The 24,434-nt window shown below is 40.4% G+C and overlaps 1 long non-coding RNA gene across 1 annotated transcript in view; it reads left to right on the forward strand.

Moving 5' to 3' along the window:
* LOC146438984 (uncharacterized) overlaps positions 1-24,434 on the forward strand; it is a 212,051-nt gene that overhangs the window by 8,540 nt on the left and 179,077 nt on the right. The window lies entirely within an intron of this gene.

A 24,434-nucleotide genomic window follows, 5' to 3' on the forward strand; every position in this document is an offset into this window, starting at 1 on the left:
TAATACTGATTCTAATTCTTTGGCCATTTTGCCCCTGAAGTTCTTAAGACCTTTACACGTCTAGTCCTGTCAGCCATCTCACCATTCCTGCAGCCCAAAGTCCAGGTACTGAGCACTGTAAAACTTACCATATGGCTACAGCTTCCTCTTCTCAATAAGCAGTGGCTGTTTAATGACTATTCAGAGCATGACCAAAAATAGAGGATAAACTTTGAAAAGTCCAGTTTATTGCCAGACTGTTTTCCTTTTGAACTGAAACTCTGAAGGGAAGAAAAAACTGGAGTAGACAGTGAAAGCCTATAGCAGCAGCTCTGTTCAAAGTGTGTGACAGATTGAAGAAGTCAGGAGCTGAGTGACAGCAGAGCTCTCCAGGAAAAAGGAGATCTTTCCCAGGCTAGAAGAAACTGGTTCCATCTCTCCTGTGCTTGCCTGGAGACGTGAAGCTTGTCATTCCAGAGAGCTCCTATTTAGATAAACACTTTTGTTCCTTTGGCTTTCCTGAATGATAATCCACCCATGAAATTCTTTCAAACCTGTACATCTTCCCCAAAGGATTCTGCAATCAATCCTAATCTGTCTGCCCTGGTTTCCCTTCTTGCAATAACCTATTCACAGCTCCAGAATGAATCTCATAAATACAGAGCTGTGTTAAGGCACAAAATACTCTCTGTTGATTTCACAAGCCTCCTGTTGTTGTTTTAGCCTAATCATGCTGTTTTGAAAGGTTTACCTTGGCCTATGTTGTGTTTCCATTGTGGCCAGCTAAGCTTGCTTTGCTTTCCATTGATGTTGTCCTATATTTAGTGTTTTGACTTTCCACGACCCTGACACTGTGTAGGGGGAGGAGGAGGAAAAATTGTATTGCTGATGGCTAATCCTATGCATTGCTCAGAGACTTCATCCACTCTAGCAAGCTTTTTTCATGGTAATATTTTTTGTTAGCAATAAAAGGATTAATTCTAGAAATCAAGCTCTTTGATTATGATAAGCATAATAAATATCTTAGACAAATTGCTATCCTTTTAAGAATATTAGCGAACGAAGACCTTTGCTCTTTTTGGCTGGGTTTGAGGCTGTTGGTACATGTATTCATACCATCTGCACTTTGTGCTAATACAACTCCTTGTTGTCTGGTCTTCCTGGGAATGCATTATATAGATTGCAGCTGGTTCAGGATGCAGCTGCCAGGGTCACGACTCACACTAAGATTAATCATTACGCCTGGGTTAGCTTCATTTCTTCAGCTACCCATTACATTTAGCAGAGATTATGAGATGTTACTTTTGACTTACAAGGCTTGGACTAACACCTACTCACCTCAGCAACGTGCTTTTGTACTATGTTTCTCTTGGTAAATCTCCTAGAGAAGCAGAGTCTCTTGAGATGCTGTGCTTTCAGCTTGAGGAGCAAACCCTTCAGCATTCTGTGAATGAAGTGGCACAGGGTGGGATTCTCACATCTTTGGCTTCCCTTCTCTGATGGGGACTTACTTCTGCCAGTGTATACTGTCAATGCAGAACTTCTTGCCAGAGGAAAGAGCGTGACAAAGAGGAAGATGAAAACATCACCACCACTCCTTTCATAATTAACATTGCAATTTACCTAGTTCTCTGGATTTCGTGCCAAGTATTTTGAGTGATAGCCATCCAAAGAAATGCAGTTTTCTAGGAAGGGAAAAGCCAGTGCAAGTACTACCACTTTACATGAAACTAAGCTCATGCAACAATATGACACTTTGCAACAGAAGCCTACAACATAAATTCAGTTAACAGAAATGAATAGGAGTCTAACTCAACTACATTCCCTGAAGCTGAGTCTCTGAGATCTTCTCAAGCATAAAGGGGAAAAAAGCCACATGTACAGAAGACATTTGAAGGACAATTGACTAAATGTGCCTGTGGTATTCCACATCAGAGCTATGAAGAGGAAACTTGAGGTTACCTTTTTTATGTACATATGGTTTAGGTTCCTGCCCCTAGGGTTGTGGCAAAAGCTATTGTTGCAAAAGAAAACCTGATTGTTCATGTATGGGGTAGAAAAAAAGAAATTATTTAAATTATTTTATGTTCTGAAGTTACTTTATAATGTTGTACAGTCTTTTACCCCACTAAACTTCTTAGCCCTGAGTAGAAAGAGAAAAAATATGTCTCAGGAAGCCAGAAGGTTTGATAGCTACTGAGAGAGAAAACACCCTTGTTTAGGGGAAGAAATAAATTTTCAGAAGTTTCATTTGGCAGAGTGTGAAGGAACCGGGCTTGTTTCTCTGGTGAAAATTCTGCTTTGTAACAGGCAGCACAGCCAGAAGTTAGCTGCTTGTCATTTTTGGGGAGAAGGTCAAACTTCCTAAAAAGTCTTGTAGAAATGGGCTGGCTTTATCTCACATTGAAATGAAGCACTGAGCTGAGGGCCTTAAGCCAGGAATTTGTTTGCTCTTGGCAACTTCTGTCAGTGATAAGAGAGACCCTTCCTCCCGAGGGCAGCTGTGCCAGGAGGTTTGTTCAGCCACACTCTGCAGGTGTCTCTTCCTCATCACCAACTTTAAAGTTTAGAAAAGAAGCACCTCAGGCTGCTGAATAAGGTTGAGCCAGAGATGCAGAGCAAAGTCACACCTGGATTGGGTTCTTCTAATTAAGCACTTGAAAACTTCCAGGTGTGTAAGCTGGCAATCTGAAGGCAGCTGGTGCACAAAGCATATAAGAGGGAGAAGAGCAACACTTTGCCCCTGTAATTGGACACATCATGTGCTCCATACCACAAGAGGAAACTTCTAGAGAGTCGTGTTAGAGGGATCCTCATGCTAAATCCAAGAAGAGCCCGTTCAGCTGAGCAGGAGAGCTCTCAGGGCTCACCTGTGGGGCTGCTTCCTCTGCAGGGTGGAGCTGCAGGAGCCGTTGAGGCTTCAAGGTAAGCTACAAGACCTGAGAAAGGAATATTGTGCCTGAGAACTTGTCTGTTCAGGGACTGGTGTTTATACCTTACCTTGAGGTCTACTAAAATCCTCTGTGGAGCTGAGGAAAGAGCATCTTCAGGAGGTGAGCGTGTGAGGGAGCTCTGCTCCCTCGTGATTTCCCCAGTATTTGTTGGGAGCTGAGGGATAGCCTTTAAGAGGAAAGGTTCAAAATAGTGCCACCATCCTTCTTGTTGGAGATGGGTGTTGTCTTCCCTGAGTTTTGCAACTCAAGGTATGGTAGTTGTGGGGTAAGCCCAGTGACTCAGGGGTCCTTTCTACATCCTATAGCCTATTAAATTAAATTTTTGTGGGCTTATTTTTTCTTTCAAGGCCTCAAAATGATTTTGTTGTGCGTGACTAACACTTAGTCATACATTTTTTGATCAGAATTTTGTCGTAAGTAACTCCAGTAATAACTGCAGAGCTCTTTGAAGTGACAACTTTAGAAATGCTAAATACTCCTTCATGGAATGCATCTGATTTTTTTTCATTTATTTTTTTTTTCAAATTCAGCACTCCTTTTGATTTCAGTCCTTCCAGTGCCCAGTAATTCCCTAGTCTCCCACTGCTTTGACCACTGTGTTTTATGCAGTGATGTAAAAGAATCTTTTTGCTTTCAAAGCAAAACAGTCCATGGAGGGATACTAAACACATGTATACAGAATTATTTCCCAATGTTTATCTTCAGCTCAAACCTTAGTTTAGTGGAAAATACTTTAGTTGAACCTTTCTTTCCTGAAGAAATGGTAGTGCAGGGTTCATACCAGTTGTTTTAGAAGTGCCTATATATGTATGTGTATAGGAGGCTTTAAGGGGGGTTGTGTGCAGTAATTAATCTCCACAAAAATACACAGGAAGTGTCAAATCTAAGCAGAAGGGTGAGGAGCAATGCTCAGTAGCTTACCCTGGTGCCTAAGGAATGTGCCCAGGAGGCTGGGCTACAACTCCATTATCTGTCAGCAGATTTCTGTGAAATGAATCTTATTTTACTCCAGGTTCCTCTGAGATCTGCCTGTAAACCTGAAATTTATAGGAGGTGAATTTTTCTGGGGTGAATTACAAGCCTCTGCACCTGAAAAATGCTTTGGTGATAACTCTGCCTCCTTCAGTATGTTTGAAGCTCCTTGTTGCCTTTCTATAGCAGAGGGAGATCCTTTTCTCTTTGACTGTATGTTAGTTTTAGATGTTATTTACCATCTTGCTGTTGTGTTGTCATAAATTAATAAAGCAACGACTTCGCATGCAGCCAAGAAGCTGTGCACTTTGGATTCTTTTATGTGATCACTTTGGAGTGGGAGGAAAGGATGATGTTTATTAGATGATGTTTCTTTAAATCCCTTAAGGTTAACATTTTCAGCTCAGTCCCCACCAGACCTCTTTGTAGGTCACTTATGTGTGATACCCTGGTTGCACCCATGACTTGGAGATGTTTGTATTCAAGTGACCTAAATTGCATTGAGGGAGGGAGGGAAGCAGGCAGGGAAGAATTGGGGGATGGTGGGAACAAAGTCTGTCTGAAAATCTGACAAAATGCAGTCCTCCTTTCTGGAGAAATTAATTCAGAAAAACACTGGTTTAAGAAATTTCAAAATATAAAGGGGTAGATCAATTTAGGAAGGAAATGCTGTTATGTAGCAGCTTAGAATGTGGACAGAAATGGAAATACAATTAGGGGTATGGTTGCAAAATATGGAAGCAAAAGAGGCTTTGCAGTGAGATGTCTGGCACTGTATGATCCAGTAAATGAACTCAAATTAGCTGCATTCATATAAAGTTTATATGAGAGTGAGGGAATCTTCTGGAAGTGATGGTCCCATTAGCAAAGTGATATGCCTTTATTAACATTATACAGCTGCAATAATCTTAATGGAGCAATCTAGTGTTCTTCCCAAAGGAAGATCTTATCTCATTTATTAATTGTCTTTCTAGTAGTTATTAGTTCATCTGATCTTGGATAAGTGCATGGGCTGAAAATTTTGATGCTGCAGATAGGGAGTGGGTTTGATGCAGGATGTTGGTAACTGTGTTCTAAGCAAAATCAGCTTGTGCCCTGCTATTTATTTCCATCTGGTTTGACTACTGGCTGTGCAAATACTTGGTTTACACTGTAGCCTGAATTAGTCACCTGTTACTAGTGTGCAAAGCAAGTGTTGTCTTCTTTCAGATGCTGACAAGTGGCATTTAAATGTGCTACTGCCAGATACATGAGAAATTAGGCTGCTGAGCACATCTCTGATGCTTCTTCTGGCTGGAAAGTGAGATAATGATTAACAGAGAGAGTGAAGTTGGAACAGTTGTGTAAAGCTGCCTCTTTGAACCTTGAGGAGATGCTAATACTGACTGCAGTAATTGGATGTTTTTGTCTGACCTGTAAAGTCTTGCTGTAGTTGTTTTTTTTTGTTTGTTTTGTTTTTGTTTTTTCTTAAACAGAAATGAGTGTTGGGGTAATAGAGATTCTTATTTCCCTCAAAACACCTGGTTAGAAAACAAAACAGGGCCTGGCATTCCTGGTCATGTGGAAAACACAGGTGGTTCTGTATGTTATTTAAAGATTTTAAGTGAAGCTTGTGGGTGGAAAAGAAAATCTCAGATGCTTTATAAGTGCAAGGTGGCACCTGGTAATACTGCAGAGGTCTCTTTCCAATGTGGAGATACTCCCCAGGAATGCAGCCTGTCCCCAGTGGTGTGGTTTTTGGGAGTCCTCCTTTACCTGTGCCTAATCTGTGGTCAAGACTTGCTGGAGGAGTGAATGGAAGACATTCACATCTTGTATATCGATAAGATGAGCAGTCTTGGTGTGATTTCTCTTGTTACCACAGTAAAGGGAGGCACCTTAAGGATGAGAGGTGTAGGACTGCAGGCTCTGAATCCCTCCCTCCTCAGTGAGGTGGGTATTTGGGCTTTGAATTTTGCTTTCCTGCCCCTAGCCTCACCCTCCTCCAGCAGGGTGTTTGCATACCCGTAGCAGAGGGCAAATACCACCCAGTTAATTCTCTGGAGTATAGCTGTGGCACAACTCCTAGAGGGGAACTGAATGTATGGGTTATGTCCTAAAGCCAATTGTATAATGCTTAGAGAACAGAGTGAGATTTTTTTCTCTGCTGCTGGAATAAACTATCATGTTGGAGTGCTGTGGTTTGACTTACCCCTAGATGGGCATCACCAGTAATGTGCGTTTAGCAAGTAATATTATTAAGTTGAAAAGATGTCTCTCAGATTTTATGGATTTGGAACAGAAGGAAAATAACAGCATTCTAGAACTTCTAATATTGTTTTCTCAAGATTAACCCCAATGATGCTTTCTTCTCTGCATCCTATAGCATGATTTTTGTAGGTCATATAATGCTGCTGTTTAGCCATATGGGCATGTTAATTTTTTTAACCAAGCCTAATGCAGCACATATGAGGAGAAAAAAATCCAAGAGAGAAAATATTTCTGTCCCTAATAATAATTTATGTGTTTGTCAGCAAAGAATGCTAGTCTTGGCATTTATTTGTGTGCCTGACACTATACTGTAGATCCATGTACAATATTCAGGGTAAACATAAGGTGCTCTCAGGCTTTATTTATGACCTCCTGTGTCCACTTGATAACTACCTCATGAAATTTCTGTTCAGTCAAAATGAGAGATGAGATCCAAGAGGATAGATCCAAACCTAAAGGACCTGCAGGACACAAGTAAAAGCATCTTCTTTTCTCCACAGACTTAGACTGCAGTACTTGTGCTGCATAGCTGAGGAATGAGTGAAGCTAGGAAGTTAAACTCGAGGGATTGTTCAGGAGTGAAGGCTGACTAGAGTTTACAGCTCTGTAATGCTCCTTGTACCATAGGAATTATTAGCTGTGGAGGAAACCCTTTTTGGGTTCAGGACTTTATTCTTTTGCCCACCTGAAGAAAGAAGAAATCAGTAGTCAGCATAACAATAGTACATTTCTGTAGACACACACAGAATGTTAAAGTTTATGTAAAATATATTTATAGTCTTCCTCAGTGCTGCAAGGGCAGAGTTTATAATCATCAGTGTATAAAGTTAAAAAACCTGAAATGTCTTGAAGTGTTAGAAGAAATGACAAGAAGGAAGTTGTGCTGTTGATCCCCATCCAATAGGTTGCCATGAGTAGGATTTGTACAGAAGCTGGCTTAGGTCCAGGTTGCAGCAGAACTAAACACCTATCCCTGCACACACAAACACTTGTTAAAGAAGCTATGTTGTTGGCACAAATAGTTGAGAAGTTCTATTACTTTTGCTTGAACTGCATGTAAACATTTTTTTCCCTTTTACTCACAGAATTAGGTGTCCTGTGACAAAAGGGGTGATGTAACTTACTTCACTTGGCAGCAAAATTGCATTAATCTTTTGAGCTTCCAAACTGTGTTTGCACTTTTGTTCTGGAAGTGCATATTGGTTATTTTCTCCTGTTTTTCTTTACTTTAATGAGCTTGCCTTTATCCAGTTTTTGAAGTCTTTACAGGGATGAACCAGAGCAACTCATGCAAAAGAGCTAAAGGGAAGAAGTAGTAGTAGAAAATTTTAAACTATCACATTTCTGCAAAGTAGCTTTTTGTGAAACTTATACTACCATCCTTTAAAGAAAAAGCAGTAAAGTTACTTAAGAGGTTTTAGGTTGGCTGGCTGATCAATATCAAGAACTAATAATGCTATATTAACAAAGACCTATACACTCAGGCCTTATTACCATGATGTCCATTTATTGATACTAACATTTGATCATATACAACAAATTATTTTGAAGTTATTTTTGATGAATGTTGTTCATACGTGCTATAGGGCTTGATCTTGCAAACCTTTACTTATGAGGGCAGTCAATTGTCTTCAAAGATTTTCAAGAATGGCCCATATGCAATACAACCATGATTATCCAAATGTCAGGGGAGACATTGAATAAGTTCATATAATCGACATTTTGAATAATGAGGAAATTTTCAGTGCAATTAATTGATGTCAGGGGACAGGACCATCTTTCAGATGACAGGGAGTTTTCAGAAAATTTAGATTTTGATAGCTGAGTTCCTAATATATGTGCTATTGAGAGACTGAAATGGCAGAACACCTGAAATGTGCCTATATATTCCTTAATAGCCCTTTCTGTGGAATCTGCCAGAGTTCTATTTACTGTGGTATTGGCGCTGAGGGTCAAATTGTCACAAGCATTTAGCTTAATGTTGCAGTAACTCTGCTATTAAGAGTCAGGTTCCAGGAACAGAGCGTTAAATAAATGTTGGAATTGTCTGAAGTAAAATTTTATTTAGAAATACATCAGTGTCAATTTTGGAATATGGTTTTAGGAAAAAAAATCACAAAAGTAAATAAAGTTAAAGGGAGGAATCTTCTGGAGATAATGAAAGAATAGAGAAATCCAGTCTCTTTTGAGTGAATGTGGAAATACCCTAGGGAGATTCAGCTTATGTCAGAATGACTGCCTTTAAACTCGGAACTGGTCAGTCAAAGCTAATCCAAAGCAAAAACTCCTGGTTTGTGACTCCTGTCCATCTCTGCGCAGCCAACAGAAGGTGCTGCGATGGGAGGCACTGATTTCCTTCCTCCCCAGATGGCTGCTCAGGAGCACCCAGGGATGCATATGGCTCTGCTCTCTCCTGAGCAGGGAGTACCGATGGTGGTTCTGACTGCCCATCCTCAGCCACGGACCTGTAACATTCTAGCAGGGGCTTGCTGGCTCCTCCACTGCCGACAGGCAGCAGAGGCAGAATGCTGACAATCGCAGCTGATAGTGCGCTGGGGGGTGTTTGGGATTCTGTCCTGAATCAAAATACTGATGTTTGTGGGAAGCCAAAACTGATGCATCAATTTATTTTGGCGCAGAGATGAGCAATCGCTCGTTTCCTAGGAAACATGGGGCTGTGCATATGCAGCTCTGAATGTGCGCCCTAATGTTTTCCTTCATGGTGATAGAGTAGAAAGTTTGGCTGATGAGATCTATTATGCTTAAAGCAGAAGGGAAAATAAATTTGGAAAGTTGCACTATTTAAAAAGAAGATAGCAGCAATACTGCCAAAGTCATGAGGAAAAGGCAGAAATAATTCAAGAAAATAAAGGAAGTGTCCTTTCTGTCTATCTAATCTAGGAATCTGGAGATTTTTATAGTTGTAGAGCCATCTGCTAAGTTTCATTTATTGTGCAACTTTACTACATCACCATCATCTGCTCATTAATCTGCCTTTTTTAGGTCTACTTCTGAAATTCTGAGCCTCTGAGCATCTGTCAAATAGCTACCACTGGTTTTGGAACAGTAATATGGTATAGTCTAAAGGTTTTTATAGTCAGTCATTTTGCGTCATGTCAATATTACTCAGCAAAAGCTTAGCAGTTCATAAGAAGCTCACATCCAGCTTGTCAGTAAACCACTACCACCACACCCTGACTCTTTGTATTTCTTTCTAGAAAAGTAAATAAAACATAATTATTGGCAACGTGTACCATGTCTCAAGATGTGGCTTGGATGGCATGGCAGCATTTGGTCCTCTTCTGATCAGAGCAGCACTCTCGTGTGGTGATTGCCAAAAAACCTGAGGATTATGATTGCAGATCACTGACCCCAGCAGGAACCTTACCATTGACTCAAATGGCTGAGACTTGGATCAAGGTCAAGGACTTTTGGAAGTTGGATTTGGCTTTAATATGGTGTTTCAGACCTGGCTATTCTGTTGTGACCTGAACACGTATTGCTGAGATAAGCACAGGGAAAATAAAAAAACAATGATCTCAATCAATGCATGCAGTTCCTGAAATCCAGTGTCACATCCTTCACGGGTGGTCAAATAACTTATTCTTCCTGCTCATTGTTAACATAAAGAAAAGATAAAAGCAGAACTGATCTACCTGAAATGCAGAGCCCTGGCATCTGTGTCTGGGTGCATCTCAGACTAATCCATACCTTTCCCTTCTGTGCATTATCAGAGCAGCAGGTGATCTGATGTGTTACCTGAAAATGCACTTGGAATTCAAATCCTTGCTTTCTGGCCCCATTGGAGGTGAGGCAATCCATGAAGCCCCAGGAGCCAAATGAGCAGCGGCTGCCTCTGTGAGTAAATGCTGCTGGAAATAGGTATTAGCAGGTCTGAGGGACTGGAGTCCTCTCCTGCCAGATGGCTGCCAGGATGTCACTACCCTGTGTGCAGCTTATGGATGCCTTTGTCATTCCTGCCCTGAGGTTTCCTGATGTAGTGTTTTGGGCATTGATTTCATTTTGCCTGTTTTAGGTAAATCTCAGTAGCAGTGGATGATCAACTCAAGAATTGTTTTCTTTAGGGACTAATCATTCTGCCTTGATCTACACTCCTAAATTTAGAGGTTAATCTCTGCAGGCTTCTTCTGGGGAAGGCTGAAGCTTCCATTCTGAAACCTCCTGCGAAAGGACTGACCCTAGGCGTTTTGAATCACACTCTGTCTGAATCTTTCTTTCTTGATTATGTATGGGACTAAAGAGACTGTATTTCTAATTTAGGCAGTTACAGATGAGGTACCACAAGATGGATGAGGTGATCTAATAGCCTGCTGATACTTCCTGGCCATGTGTTCCTGCTGTTTCTCTTGCTTCAGCTTGGGTGCTTGCTCTAAAATGGCAGGAAACTATCCCAGCAAAACAAGTGGAGCCAAGGCAACCTGAATCCTCAGACTGGAATGAAGGTGGGGACCAGAACTGGTGGCAGAAAGTGGCTTGCACTGCAGAGTGGGGACATTCAGCTGTAACTGTGATCCTTAATAGGTGCCCTCTATCCTTTAACTGAGGGGAAAAATTGTCAAATCCTTTTGTTTCTGTGACTTTTCTCAGCTGTTTTAATGCCAGAAGCAGTGACAGGTAATGCTGGGCTTCTCAACACTGCAGAAGCCTCTAACTGTGCTGACTAATGGGGGCCAAAAGGATTAGCCAGAAATGCTCCTGAGATAGGAACAGGGATGCATCCCTCTAGTAGAATTGCACTTGAGTTACTGAGAGAAATGGCCAAAAATATGTAATTACCCTTTTGTAGCATCAGACTCCTGACCTCTGAGATGTCTTTCAGTGTGGGGCATATGTTTGTCTCAGAGGAAGGAAAAGAGTCTAGTCTATCAATAGATATACTCATATAATCATCCAGACAGTAGATGTTGTCATTTGAAATCCAGTAGTACTTCTCTAAAGTTAATAAAACCAAACTCCTTAAGTAAAATGAGCTCTAAGATGTACCTTTTCCCTGATATTTAGAAATTAAACCTCTGCAGCAAAAAGAATAGAGCTTCTGTTCTAATCTGGCATCTCTGTCCATAAACAATAAATAGTGGAACAGATGGCAAATTAGCATCTTTTTGTCTGACCAGAAAATATCTTAAGTTATATGGAAACTTGCCTGTTTTTTCATTGAGGTGTTCTGACCTGTTATTTTCTACGTCTTGCATCCGAAGTGGCTGGCATGGTGATGAACTGAGACCTGAGCTATTGTCAAAGTGTCTGGAGTGGAGCCTCCAAGCAGTAGTGCCATAGTCTTTTCCATGCCTATTTATGATGAATGAATTGGATGATCAAACTATGAAGGGAAAAATATTTGAAGCAGGACGGTGAGTGATGAAATTATGGCCTCAGCTTTGAAGTCTGAAAAAAGAATTTTACGTGAGGCCAGAAATCCAAAGTCTAAACTTTGTATTTAACAGTTCAGACTTTATTTGAAGGCAGTGATTTTTAGAGGTTATCATCTTTTTGTGACCAAAGTAGCACACATTCATACAGCTTGGCAGGGAATGAATTGTGCTATGAATTACTTCTGGGCTGTGCTGTTGGATTTTGACAAATCCATCCAGTCCCATACTGTGGAATGTGTGGACAAGGTTCAGGTTTGTGCTGATGGAAATGGAAACCTCTTGCTATACTGAGTTCAATTTGTTTTCACATGTGATGTGTTGTCTATCTGGTATGTCTGTTTTATTTATAGCTATATAAATATAATTCTGAAAAAAGCTAGTTGGCAATTTTCACATCAATATTGTGTTTTCAACAGAAAATGGCTTATTAGTCAGCAGAGGCTGCTGGCAAAGCTTTATCGCTTGGATCTAAAAATATTTGGCTTTAATGAAGCATTGGGAAATGAAGACTTGGAATTGTGGTTTTGTTTTTTTTCCTGTAAAATCATGAAGAACTTGATGCATCTGTTAACAAATCGTTTATTGTTAAAAACATTTTGAGTGAAAGTATATCACAGCTGGCTCAGACATTATGTATGCATTATGTATGTGTTATATTTTGTCTGCTGAGACCACTGAAAAGAAGGTCTTTGTGCATAGTAAGGAAAACTAGATTTGCAAAGGCGGGGGTTTGTTGTTGTGTTTTTGGTTTTTTTGTTGTCTAGGGATTAAAAAACCCCACCCTCGTAAATTTGCCAATATTTTCATTAGATCTGGCAGCTTCTCTTTGTAACTCTGAATTCCAAATGGTGTTCCCTATTTGCTTAGAGAAAGCAGGGGGCCCACTTCACAGTGTTTGTTCTGAGGTTGGGGCATTGACAGGCAGGCATTTTTCCACAATTTTTTTTTTATCAACTAGAATAAGCAGTTTAATAACTAGGATTAAACCATCAGATCATGACAGAGCAACATTAGCTGCAGGAACCAACTTGGAAAGGATTCCAGATGTGATTAGCTGAATACCTGTCCCTTAGGGGAAATAGTTAAGTGGGCCTCTGGTTTATTGGTAAGGTAAATGTTTCTTGGGCCATTCTAGGCAGGTATCCCAGGTTTGTATTTTCCCAAAGATGTTGCAAATCCCTTTTGCCAAAGAATATACCATATTTTAGACCTGAGCCAGAATTTTCTCCCTGATGAACATCAATGATTTTTGCCAGAACACACAGGATTCTGCTATTGCCTTGAATTGTTGACATTGTTGTTATGAATGCAAAAGTGTGTTTATGGCATGCCAGTAGATGAATATTTCCTTAGGAGAAGGGGGGAGTGGGGAAAAGTTGTGATCAGTCCGTCTGTTGAAGGGAAGAGTTCTCCCTCTGAAGTAACAAAATCTTACTGATTTCAGTGGGATCAAAAATGGTTGTGAAGTTATACCTTTCCTTATCCAACATAAGAAAAGAGATGTTAGGGTAATGTTTGCCATGACTGAGTTTGTATATAAGTACTCAGGGCTATGAGAGATTATTAAAAATCAGATGCAGGGAAGTGATCTCTAGAATGAAAAAAATACCTGCTTAGAAGATCAAAACAGTCTAAAAACCTTGTTGGACTGCAGGAGTTCCTTCTGTTAGGAGCTGGAAAATTCTCTTTTGTTGTTTCAGGATCAGTGCTGAGAAATGAATTTTTCTCAGTTATTAACTACTTTGGGCCATCTCTGCAAAAGTATGAAGGTACCAAACAAAGTAACAGTTTAAATCTGGCCCTGGAGCACTACAATGCGCTTATCCCAAATACTACATTGCAATACTGTTCCAGTCTGTGTGATGGGAGATGTATTGGGCAAAAAGACTCCACAAATCTGTCTGTAAACAGCTCTGCTGTCTGCCTAGTCACTGGACTTAAGGCACCAAGTTAATATTGGTGAAGAAATAAAATGTCAAGTTAGAGTGTATGATCATCTTAAAAACCTCTCTTCCCTGTTCAGTCTTGAGCACTCAGGCTAATAGTGCAAATGTGCTTAAATATCTACAGCAGAACACAATACAAAGCTTTGTGAGAGTAATTCTAAATATGACTCTTGAGTCCAGATAAGTCTTCCAGAAGTTATTAAAAACTGAAAATTTGCACATTTTTATTTTATTACGTACTTGTTCTACTCCACTGAAATTTAAAGGTCGTGTTGTAACAGTCTAAGGGACCTGGACTACTATATGAAGGAGGACAAAGAATGGTGAAAGTTTTAATAGTTTCAGTCTAACCATATTTCAGTAAATACTCTTTTCTGCTTATTCTTCTGGCAGCTTGCTGTGTAAAAGACTTAACCTTTTTTTCCTTTTCCTTGTGGTATAGAGGGGATTGTAGAACCAGTTATGAAGCTCAGAGACTCCACAATACAGTACTAAGAGAAGTGAATAGTCCTGAAAGAATCAAAGGAATAAATACTGGAAAATATTGGGATTTACAAGTTTGTCTTAATAGAGTGGACCACACTGAAGTTTGTCTTTATTTTTTGCAAGTTCTGTGTTTATCTTCGGTCTGGCCCAAAGCTCACTGAAGTCAGTCTTTGTATGAACCCTGATGGACTTTTGATTAGTGCTCTTAGAAAATTTGTTTTGGCTTCTGTTGACAAATTTGCGTGTCTGACGTGAAATTAAACCTGGGCACAGAAAGTACTTTATTTCCATCACCTGCAAGGGAAATAACCATGCCATTTTTTGAATTTCTCTACCTTCATTTCTGAAATCCTTCACTGCTACATAGCAGAGTCTGGCTGTTGTTCCTAAGAGTAATTCTCCTCTCGTGTACCATACAGGATAATCTTGAAGAGATTGTGTGGGAGGTTGGCTCACTGTAGAGTACAAAAAGAGCCACTGGGTGTAGGTCAGGAGAGGGCTGTGTGGCTGACAAAAGGTGTTCAGAGAAGTACAAGGATAGCAAGGTGTAGCAATATTCACCTGGACTGACTGCCAGAATGACCATGGCCCCTTTGGTGGTGAGGTTTTCCCTGGGAAATTCCCTCTGTGGTTTTGGAAAAAGGTAACCCTTCCCACCACAAGCTCTCTCAGAGTGTTTCAACAGTGTCATATTTTTCAGAGTTAGACCAACTTCAGATTAAAACTGAGAGGGTAATCACAGGTTGCAAGAAGGTATTTTTACAGGGGGATAAGTCAGTGACTTGAGGCTGAAAGAATTGCTACAGAGCAAAACAAAATGTTTCAAAGGCAGGTCTGATGGACTTCTGCTTGGACCTCATACAAGGCCTTCTGTTGCCATTGAAGGGCAGCCTTGTTCAAAAGCCCAAACATGAAATGAGCTTTGGAAGAAGTGGCACAAGCTACAGATATTTAATTTTTAATTTGCTGCCCCCCACCATTCTCTAAAGTATTTCAGTCTTCTGTGTGCCCCCAGGCCTTGCAGAAGACTAAGTGGCTATGATAAAAAGTGAGATCATGACAGTAAAGAGGTAATCCTTTTTCTTTTGTCTTTCTTTGTATTTCTAGTGCTTCCAAAAGAAATATTTAGGTTAAAAATACAAACAAAACCTCCCATCCCAGGTCCATAGGTGAAGTAGTCTTTCATGTTTTTGTTATTGCTTTAGCAACAGTTTTCGCCACACCTGTGGCTTTCATGAGGCTTGAAAAAAATGTAGGATAAACATCAATATGCTTCTCAGTCTGAAGAAAAGCATTTTGTTTTTTCAGGTTGGTCTGGAGCCTGTTGCAGTTGATGAGCTCTTTAGTGGGCTTTGGATCAGGCCCTGACTTTCTTAATTTTCAGGTTTGGAAGGAAAGGGAGTGCAAATGCATGTGGGTGCTTGGGGGTTGACTTTTAGAGGCGTTTTTGCCACACCAAGCTGCATTAGACCCTTTACACAGAGGATGTACTTTTGCTCTCCACTTTACAGTAAGTTCATGGCAGAAGCAGGGAAAACCCAAGTGCAGGAGTGTCTGACCTTTTCTGCTGCTCTGTAACTCTTCTCCCTTTGCCCCCTGAGATCCCACACTTCCTGGGGTGATGGATGGCTGAGAGTAAGAGGGGCTTTAGCATGGCTGATGTGATACTTTTATTTGGGAAGTTGCATGAAAGTAGGAGTCAGATTGATAAAGATGTGAAAAAAACTCTTTAAACTGAAAACTTCAGCTTTTTGATTAATTGAAGCTATTCACCTCTTCTTTTATTTTTTACTGTACCTTGTTTGATGCTTGGACAAAATATGAAGAATCAGCCTTTCTCTCCTATGTCCTGACTTTATATAAGCTCCTGCTTGCAATAATTTATAAAGTTAAATCAGTCAATTTGTGGCAATTTTAAAAACTCAAGTTAAAAAGGCCTTCCCTTTTTTAATGGTTTTGTCCTTAAAGCCTTAGGTATGATTTCTTTCTTGCAACTGGGATTGATCTGGATGCTTTTGTCTCAAAACAGAGACCCAAGTGCCAAATTGTTGAACAGATTTCTCCTTTGAAAATGCCACTGTCACTAGAAAATACCATGTGTACAATGCAGCTGTCTGATTTCTCAGGATTACAAAGATGCAAGACCACGTGAAGCTGCAAGACCATATAAACAAGCTTGTAACTCAATGTGTAAAATTCCAATGTTTATTTCAAATGTTTTAAGACTCTCCTTTGCTGCAGTGTGTTTGCTTGCAAAACCTCCCAGCCTTCAAGTGATCATATTGAATTTTGTGGCTTTTGTCATCACTTCTGTTCACACACTCTTCCACAGATCTGAATAATGCAGTATGTTTTTATTGTCAAACTTGTTTGTGTTTTTTAGTATTTAGTCTATTTATTTTTTTTCCCTACCACACAGTTATATTTTTGGTTTTTTTATCTCTTTTTAGTATTTCCTAGCAAGTTTTATTTTGTTTTGCTTTTTCTTTTAATTGCCCACTCCTCAGATGTGGTCTTCTGAGTTTCCCATTCAGAGCTGCCACTGAGACATGTGCTTTTAACACATTCTTGTTGTCATTAGAACAATTCTTCATGGCTAATTCAGCAAAGAGGAGGAAGTGACCGGCTGCTGTTGGTGTTGATGAATTTGATGACTCTATCTGTTTGTCATCTGGCATAACCATTGTCCTCCTCTTCAGCTGCTGTTCATTTCAGTTTGTTATGTTGCAGAAGTATCAATATGCGATGGTTTTGTTCAGGTTTGACAAAAAGAGATCTTTCGATAGAAAAAAAAAAAAATCCTCTTTCAGCTCTGTGTATACTGCAACAGCAGCTTGTGATATTGTGATGAAAATTCTGTAGTCCAAACAGATTTGCTTCAGATCAGTGGCTGCATAGCAAATCTCCAAGGAATATTTATGACCAGATGACACCCTTGCCAGAACCAGATTGGCACATGAGAAGGCCTTTTGCTCCTGGAGATGCTGTTTTTATAGCATGATGCATTTAATGCTCATCTGGTCAGGAGGAGCTGGATTTCACAACATCTGAGCCATGGTCATTGCATTAACCAAAGAACATAGCGCAGTACCTGCATCTTCTTTTGAAACTGGAGTTGGGTTTACAGCTTCAGCTGGAGTGTGTTGAGGGGATTTCCTCTTGATGGACACAGCTGCTATGCTGTGAACCAGAGCTGCCTGCCCTTTGTAATAATTTTGTCAATTTAGCCCAGTGTTTTCAGAGAGCAAGTGCAAAGGCTAGCACAGGAGCTGATCAGCATAGATTTTGTTATCACTAATATATACCCCCCCTTCCCCCCTTTTAGGTCTTAAATGCACTTGCTGGAAGAGGGAAATTTGGAAAACTACAACCTTCCTGCCTTTGCTCCTTGAATTTGCCAATTGTTGCTGCTGGCAAGACAGCCTAGAACCCTGCTCCAAGATCACCAGTGCTAACTCTGGAAAAGTATGTTTGCCCCTTTTTTTTTTTTAGCATTCAACATATCCTTAGCATAGTAATGGCCGTGTAGATGCAGTGGAGAAGAAAAAAGTATAATTGTTGCTGTTTGAGATGAGATGAGTTGCTGCAAGGGAGCTTTGTGAGCCTTGTAGTAGGTATTTTGAAGGTATGCAAGTATATTCCCAGGCTCTGTGTGACCAAAGGAGTTTGGGAGAGGATTAAACGTGTGGCAATTCAGAGTGTCATTATATACTTAGCAGCCAAGCTTGGTACCTGTTGGTTTATAAAGTCAAGTCCTCTGCATAACCTGTGGAGTCTCAAACTCTGCCCAGAATACAAGACCCTAAGGATATGGAGCTTTTCAGGGTGTTTGGCTCAGCCACACCAGCCTTTGTAGATAATCTCCAGAAAGCAATTCAGTCATCAGCAAACTTGACTGCTGCACTTGTCTGTGTCCTTTTGCTGCTGCCTGTAGTGAGAGGGCCTGTAGGATGACTACTGATTGTTGCTGCCTGTAGTGAGAGGGCCTGTAGGATGACCACTGATCTTCATCTGTCTTTGTGGCACCAGTGAGAACCAGAAAGGGCACTCTGAGCTTTTTATTGCTATGTGTTACTTCATTTTCTTCTTGCAGGAGTTGAAAACTGCCCTTTGCTTTGCTCATTATTCCAGGGAGGGAACAAAATAAGCAGTGTTGAACTTGTGTGGGGCTTTCTTGTGAGGTCAGAGAACATTAATTGCTCATTAAAAAATGTTTTCCCTCACAGTGGGAAACATGTATTTTTTTTTTTATTGATGTCTTCTCTGCTTTTAAATGGTGAGTAAAAAGAAACTTGTAGAAGAACAGAGATGTGGCATCACTGGGAGAACTGTAGTATGGCAGCAGGGTGTATCACTAGCGACTGTTTCTTCTCACAGTTCTTAGAGAGTCATAAAATTGTGTAGGTTGAAAAAGACCATTAAGATCGAGTCTGACCATTAACCCAGCACTTCCTCGTCCACCACTAAACCATGTCTCAAAGTGCCACCTACAAAAGTCTTTTAAACATTTCCAGGGATGATGACTCAACCACTTTTCTGGGAAGAATATTCCAGAGCTGGAGAACCCTATTGGTGAAAAATTTTTTCTAATACCATCCTAAACTAAAAGTTGAGAGATTTAGATTAGATGCTGGGAAGAAGCCCTTTACCCAGAGGGTGATAAGAACCCAAACCCACTCCATGATTCTAAACCTCCCCTGGCACAACTTGAGGGCATTTCCTCTTGTTCCATTTCTCATTACTTGGGACAAGAGACCAACACGTATCTCACTGCAATCTCCTGTCTTGTAGCTGTAGAGAGTGATAAGGCAGCAAGAAGTGATTTCTGGGTCCCATCAAAGGATCTCTGCTTGTGTCAGGGCCTGTCCAATCTTGTGAAGGTGTTAAAAAAAAAAAATTAGTCATTTCTTTGTGAAACTAAGGAAAACATCGGACTGCTGGGCTGTGCAGTGTGTCTCAAATGGAAAAGTAAACTAAAATCAGCTTCCAGAAAAGGGAAAATACAAGGCATATCAAGAGGACATTGCAGAGCCTAGTTAGTTCCTACTTATATTGTGAACAATGGTCGCTCTCCTCTGACTTTGGCCACATCTTTAATCTTCCATGACAAAGCATGGAACAATACTGAGGGTTTATGTAGTCAAAAGCTTATCATAAGAGATATTGGAATGTGAATTTATTGACCATTCATGTATTTTGATACCCAGCCATACAGTGTATCTGCTCCTGTGTACTGCCAATTGTCTTTTGTCTTAAAAATGTGAGGAAACTTGTGGCAAATATCCATGAAGTCAGAGAAGGAATACAGGCAGGTTTGCAGCTTATCTCATGTAGTGGAAACTCATATGCTTCTGTACCAAAATATGAAATAGATTCATCGCAGCTAAAAAGTGCAGATAGAAATGAAAACTTCTAACTCTTCAGCTTTCAGCAAAGTTGAGTAATTACAGTGTAAACAGGTGAAACACCAGATGTGACTTCACGTTTTGTTTATAATTCTGAAGAGTTTATGCACGTTCAAGAAAGATTTACATGAAGAACATAGATAAGTAAATAAATGGAGAGAGTATATGATTAATGTTTTTAAAACAGTAAATGCTTCCCATTTGTAACATACTTGAAACAGATCGGCCGTGAAGGCCTTGCTTTTCTTTCTGCTTTACAAGGCTGTCTGTGTTTTGTTTACTGTACAAATTTATGTTCAATGCCTCCTTTTCTGTTTAATCCACAGGAGAATTTTGGTCATTAAACTGCATTAATACATGTTTAATTAAATCATTATAAAAATATATATACAATATGATAAATTAATGGATGTATAATTAAAAGGAATTGACAAACTGAATAGTGACAGAGCAGGAGAATGAAATCACATGTGTGAGTGAGATGGAACATGTTAAGATGTCAAGGAGAGGAACACAGTTTCACTATTTGCAAGATACTGGAGGCACAATTGTTATTTCAACAGATCTCTCCTGTGAGGATGAACATTTAGTACTGCTCAGTATTGTCTCCTTACTACTGTCCTTATCTATTGCTGCTCCTCTTGCACTATGTCCAGAGCAGTGGAAAAAAAACCTTTTTTAACCTGTCAGTTTTTCTGCAGGTTATAATTCTGTCAGAGATGCAGTGGCTGCAAGGGGGTGGCAGCAAGGCAGGCTCAGCAGTTTGAATAAGCAACGGGAACTTGTTTCAAACAAGGCAGTGGAAATGGGTCAGCTGTGTTGACCAAATTGGAAGGATTTAAATGTGAGTAAATGAAGTGGCTAAGAACATTTGAAATACAGTAAGTAGGTGAATAAAGTTTGAAGGAAGAGATCCTTTCTAACAGAGTTCTATAGCAGCAGTACTGTGGTTGCCATTTCAAGCTAGATGTGACTTGTTCAGAATGGCTACATCTGGATAAAACGTCAAACTTCCAGGGAATTTGAACTATGTAAACTCAAGCTTGGTTACAGACTGGCTGGAGGATGAATATTCCAGTGTTCTCATTGCAAAATGAAAAGTCACAAGATTTTGAGTACCAGTTTGGTATCCTTAGTGAGCTGCTTCTAACTCTTTGGAATTATGTTTTTGCTTCAAAATGTTTGATGAAATAGAGTAGTTTTGGAAGAAGCAGTTCAGTTTTGTAGTAATCCTATGTTAATAAACCCAGGACAACTGTGATCTTGATTCACTCAGACAAGCAAGATTAGGAATTGCTTCAAATAAAAACTAAGTACAAGTTTGAAATGGGTGAATATTTACTTTATATATCTCTAATTAGGAACATCCTGCACTAAGTGTAGGTTAACACAGATTTTAGTCACTTAGTTCCACTGTACCATTCTTGACTTTTTTTTAACATTCATTTTTTTTATAAGGCAGCATAATGTTGCAATTGCTGTTGGCTCTGTGGTGGCATCTCTGGCCTGTTCTTGCCTCTGCCAAGAGGTAATTTTGTGCCTGGGAAGTTCATGTTGCTACTGTATGCCTCAGTTTTCCTCACCTGTAAAGGAGATGCTGGTATTGAAATGTGTTGGCAGCAAAGGAGGTGGAAACTCAGCATATAAAATGGCTATTATGCAATAGTCAGCTTTAGTACTAGTTCAAATGCTGCACCTGAATGACTTAGTATTACAGAGATAATTATGTTAGAAATCATCACTTATTTATTGAAATTAGGTGGATTTGATTCTGTGATTCAATTGCAGTAAGTCTGCATGGGGAAAAAGAAGGTGTTTGAAGATGGTGATGGGCATGATTCAGAGTGCTGATCCTCGTTTAGGTGAGAATGTTTCAATCTGGCACAAAGATGTTCCTACTTTAGTCGTCCTGTGACCACTCTTGCCTAAATCCTTCAGTATTCAAATACAAAGTCTTAGAACTAAACCCTCCCAGACCTGACTGGTGTTAGTTTACTCTCTCACATATTCCCCCACCCCACTCCCACAAAGTTCATCACTCACAGAGTGAGTCTTGGATTCATCTTGCTATGGAAAGGTGCAAGCCATAAAGCCCAGATTAAGGGGCTTGAAATGCTTTTAGAGCTGTACTGTATCTGGCAATTTGTGTTCCTTTGGGGCTGACAGAATTTTTTTGGCAGTCAAGTTTTTACTCCCTGAGTTTTGCTCTGAGATTCAGGTTCAAATAAATCTGAAAAGCAGAGCAGAGTTCAGCCCAAGTGAGTGAGTTTCCCATGGTTTCTGTCTGAAACAATAAATCCTTCCTCGGAGAGAGAAGGGCAAACCTCCACTTGGTTCATCCAGAAGATTTGCAGATGCTTTTATGAACCTGGGTTTAATTTAGGGTTTGCAAGAAAGCCCTTTCCTATTTCTTTTATTCCTGTTTCAACTCCAGAGTATAACCCTGGCTGTGTCAGAGTTAACAGTTTTTCACTCCCATTTGTAGCAAAGGCAGAATTTCCACTCTGAAGTTCTGCCTGTTTCTGTTTATTGCCCTTAAAGGCCAAATACTGAGTTAGTAAGTATACTTAGTGAAACACCTATTGATTTCAAGGCTGAATTTCAAAACTTCAGGATTCCATTCTATTCCTCTTAACACTATTAGAATTGGAAATGTATTAGCTATCAAATATATTAATGACCCAGTAAATGACAAAATTCAATTGAGGAAGTGTAGCTCACTGATAGCATGTACATTCCTGGATCTTATTTTTCCCTGTATTTTTAAAGAAGATTCTTTGCCTGCCTTGAAAAATTCACATGACCACTTTCCCAGAACTTGTTTTACCATCTATGCACACAGTACATAATATATAACTCCTGATTTTAGAAAAAAAAAAAAGTGTCATTCTGCTCTTCAACCTGCAGCCTTGTGTACCACGTAAACTGGAGCAAAAAAGTCTGTCTAATTGATCCTTATTTAATAAACAGTGTTATCAATGCCTTTGAGGCAGCTGTATGACACGGGGACATCAGGACATTTGCTGGCTTGCCTTAATTGGCATGGCAACGTTCTTTTTTGGCCTGGCACAGCAGATCGAAAATTGAATTTACAAAATCAAACTGTAGTTATCTACATTCCTTGATGTCCTCCCAGGTGAGCTACTGGGCTTCATGCTAATAACTTCTAAAGCAAGCAAACTTTAGCTAATTATGTGCTAGTTTATTCTCCCTTGCTAAATTTTGGCAGGTTGCTTCTGTAAATTATGAAAAATAAATGTGAAATATGCAGATGTCTTTTGTTTGAAGCAGATGTTTGGTCCGCCTTGCCAGAATCTAATCAGCTGTTTCCCCAGAGTTTTTTGCTTCTTCCCCCACCCCCAATATTGTCCAAGAGCTTTATGAAAACACGAAGGGTTGGGGGAATGTAGAACAATAGGACATTGCTTTATTTTACAGCTACTTACTTCAAGGTAACTCAAGGTAGATTTTTTAGGCTGTTGTCTTTCTTGGCTAAAGCCACAGCAGATGCTGGCAGAGGGACCATAAGGCACAATATTGTCTGAGGACAGGCAGAATTTGAATGCAACCTTGCCTGTCACGGGGGAGGTGGTGGCGAGTTGGGAAGGAGCCAGTGAAAGCTGCCTTTGAAGTCCTGATGGTGCTGTGTGGCCAAGACTTGTGTGCTTCCCCCTTGAGAGCCTCACAGATGGGGGAGGTAAAGATCTCCAGGGGCACAGATCAGCTGTGTTAAAGGTGAGGTTGGTGGCAGGACCTGTTTCCTTCCTTGCTGCCCCAAACCACCCCTCACTGTGCCCTGCTGCCTACAGCCTGGCAGGAGGATGAATTGGCTGTGCTGCACCTTGCCCAGCCTGGCTGGGCTTGAAGGAGACTGGCAGGGATGTCTTAGTGCTCTGTTGGCATCTCAGCCAGCATCACCCTGCAGCACGGGCTCTGAATCTGCCTGTAGTGGTACTGGCTGCTTGCTAGAGTCTCCTGTTATCACAGCTGCTGAAAGTGAAGCCCTCTCCAGAAGTCTGATCCACACTAAACCTCATGCTTTGCTCCTGGCCTGCAGTTCAGTTTGGACTTCCAAGCCACAGGGGTGCTGACACAGCAGCTGTGCCTCCCTTGCTATGACACTGCACCCTCCCAAGAAACATTTCTGTCTCAACAGCAGCAGTTACTAGTTAGGTACCAACATAAAGCACAGAAAGTGCTCCAGATGAAGATTCCTCAAACCTTGAGGATCATCCTCCCTGCTGTTACAGCTCCAGAAGTTCAGTATAAGAATAGTAATTATTTTCTTCAGTAAGTACTGAACACCTGCTTTGCACTTTCTGGTAAGGCTTTCACAGCATTTGATTGTGCATAGATTTAAACTTCCAGCCCTCCTACAGACTAAGTATCAAAACCCCCACTTTGCTTATAGGGAAACAGACACAGAAATAGGCAAAGTGATGTTTTCTTAAAAGGAGAAAAGATAAGTTTTGTGTTTAAAAGACTTTACGGGTGTAATATCATCCTGATGATGTTAGTCCATGTCACAACCTCCTACTGGACATATTTTTCCAGCTGCCATCAGTGCTCCTCTTATGGGTCAGCAGAAAGGCAGATATTTCTGCAGCACGATGCTGTCATTGAGCTCTGTGTGTACAGAGCATTTCCTGTTTGGGTGGATCTGCTGATCATTTCCAAAACCTGTGCTTTTACCTTAGGTGCTGAATAGCTGCCTGAGTTCATAATAACTGAGCATCTCTAGGAGCTAAGAGGTACAGAGCAGCGGGCAACTTCTGAGCAATAAGTACTTCAGTATTATGGTCCTACTTATTTTTTATCGTGGCTGAAGCACAGATCAAGAGTCTGTTGTGATAGGTGCTTTAGAAGTAATTAAAATGAATAGTCCTTTCCCCAGGGACAGAGGTCTTGAGACTGTGGCAAGATGCTCTTTGCTTGTAAATAGATTGCTGGAGGGAAGGATAATTCAGCAGTGTAAGGCTGCTAGGGAATTTTTCTTTATAGTAAAACTGGAGGAGGAGAAAAAACATTGCCAATTTTTATTAGCTTCTT

This window comes from Lichenostomus cassidix, chromosome 3 (assembly GCF_008360975.1).
Source record: "Lichenostomus cassidix isolate B80296 chromosome 3, HeHo_3.0, whole genome shotgun sequence".
NCBI lineage: Eukaryota > Metazoa > Chordata > Aves > Passeriformes > Meliphagidae > Lichenostomus > Lichenostomus cassidix.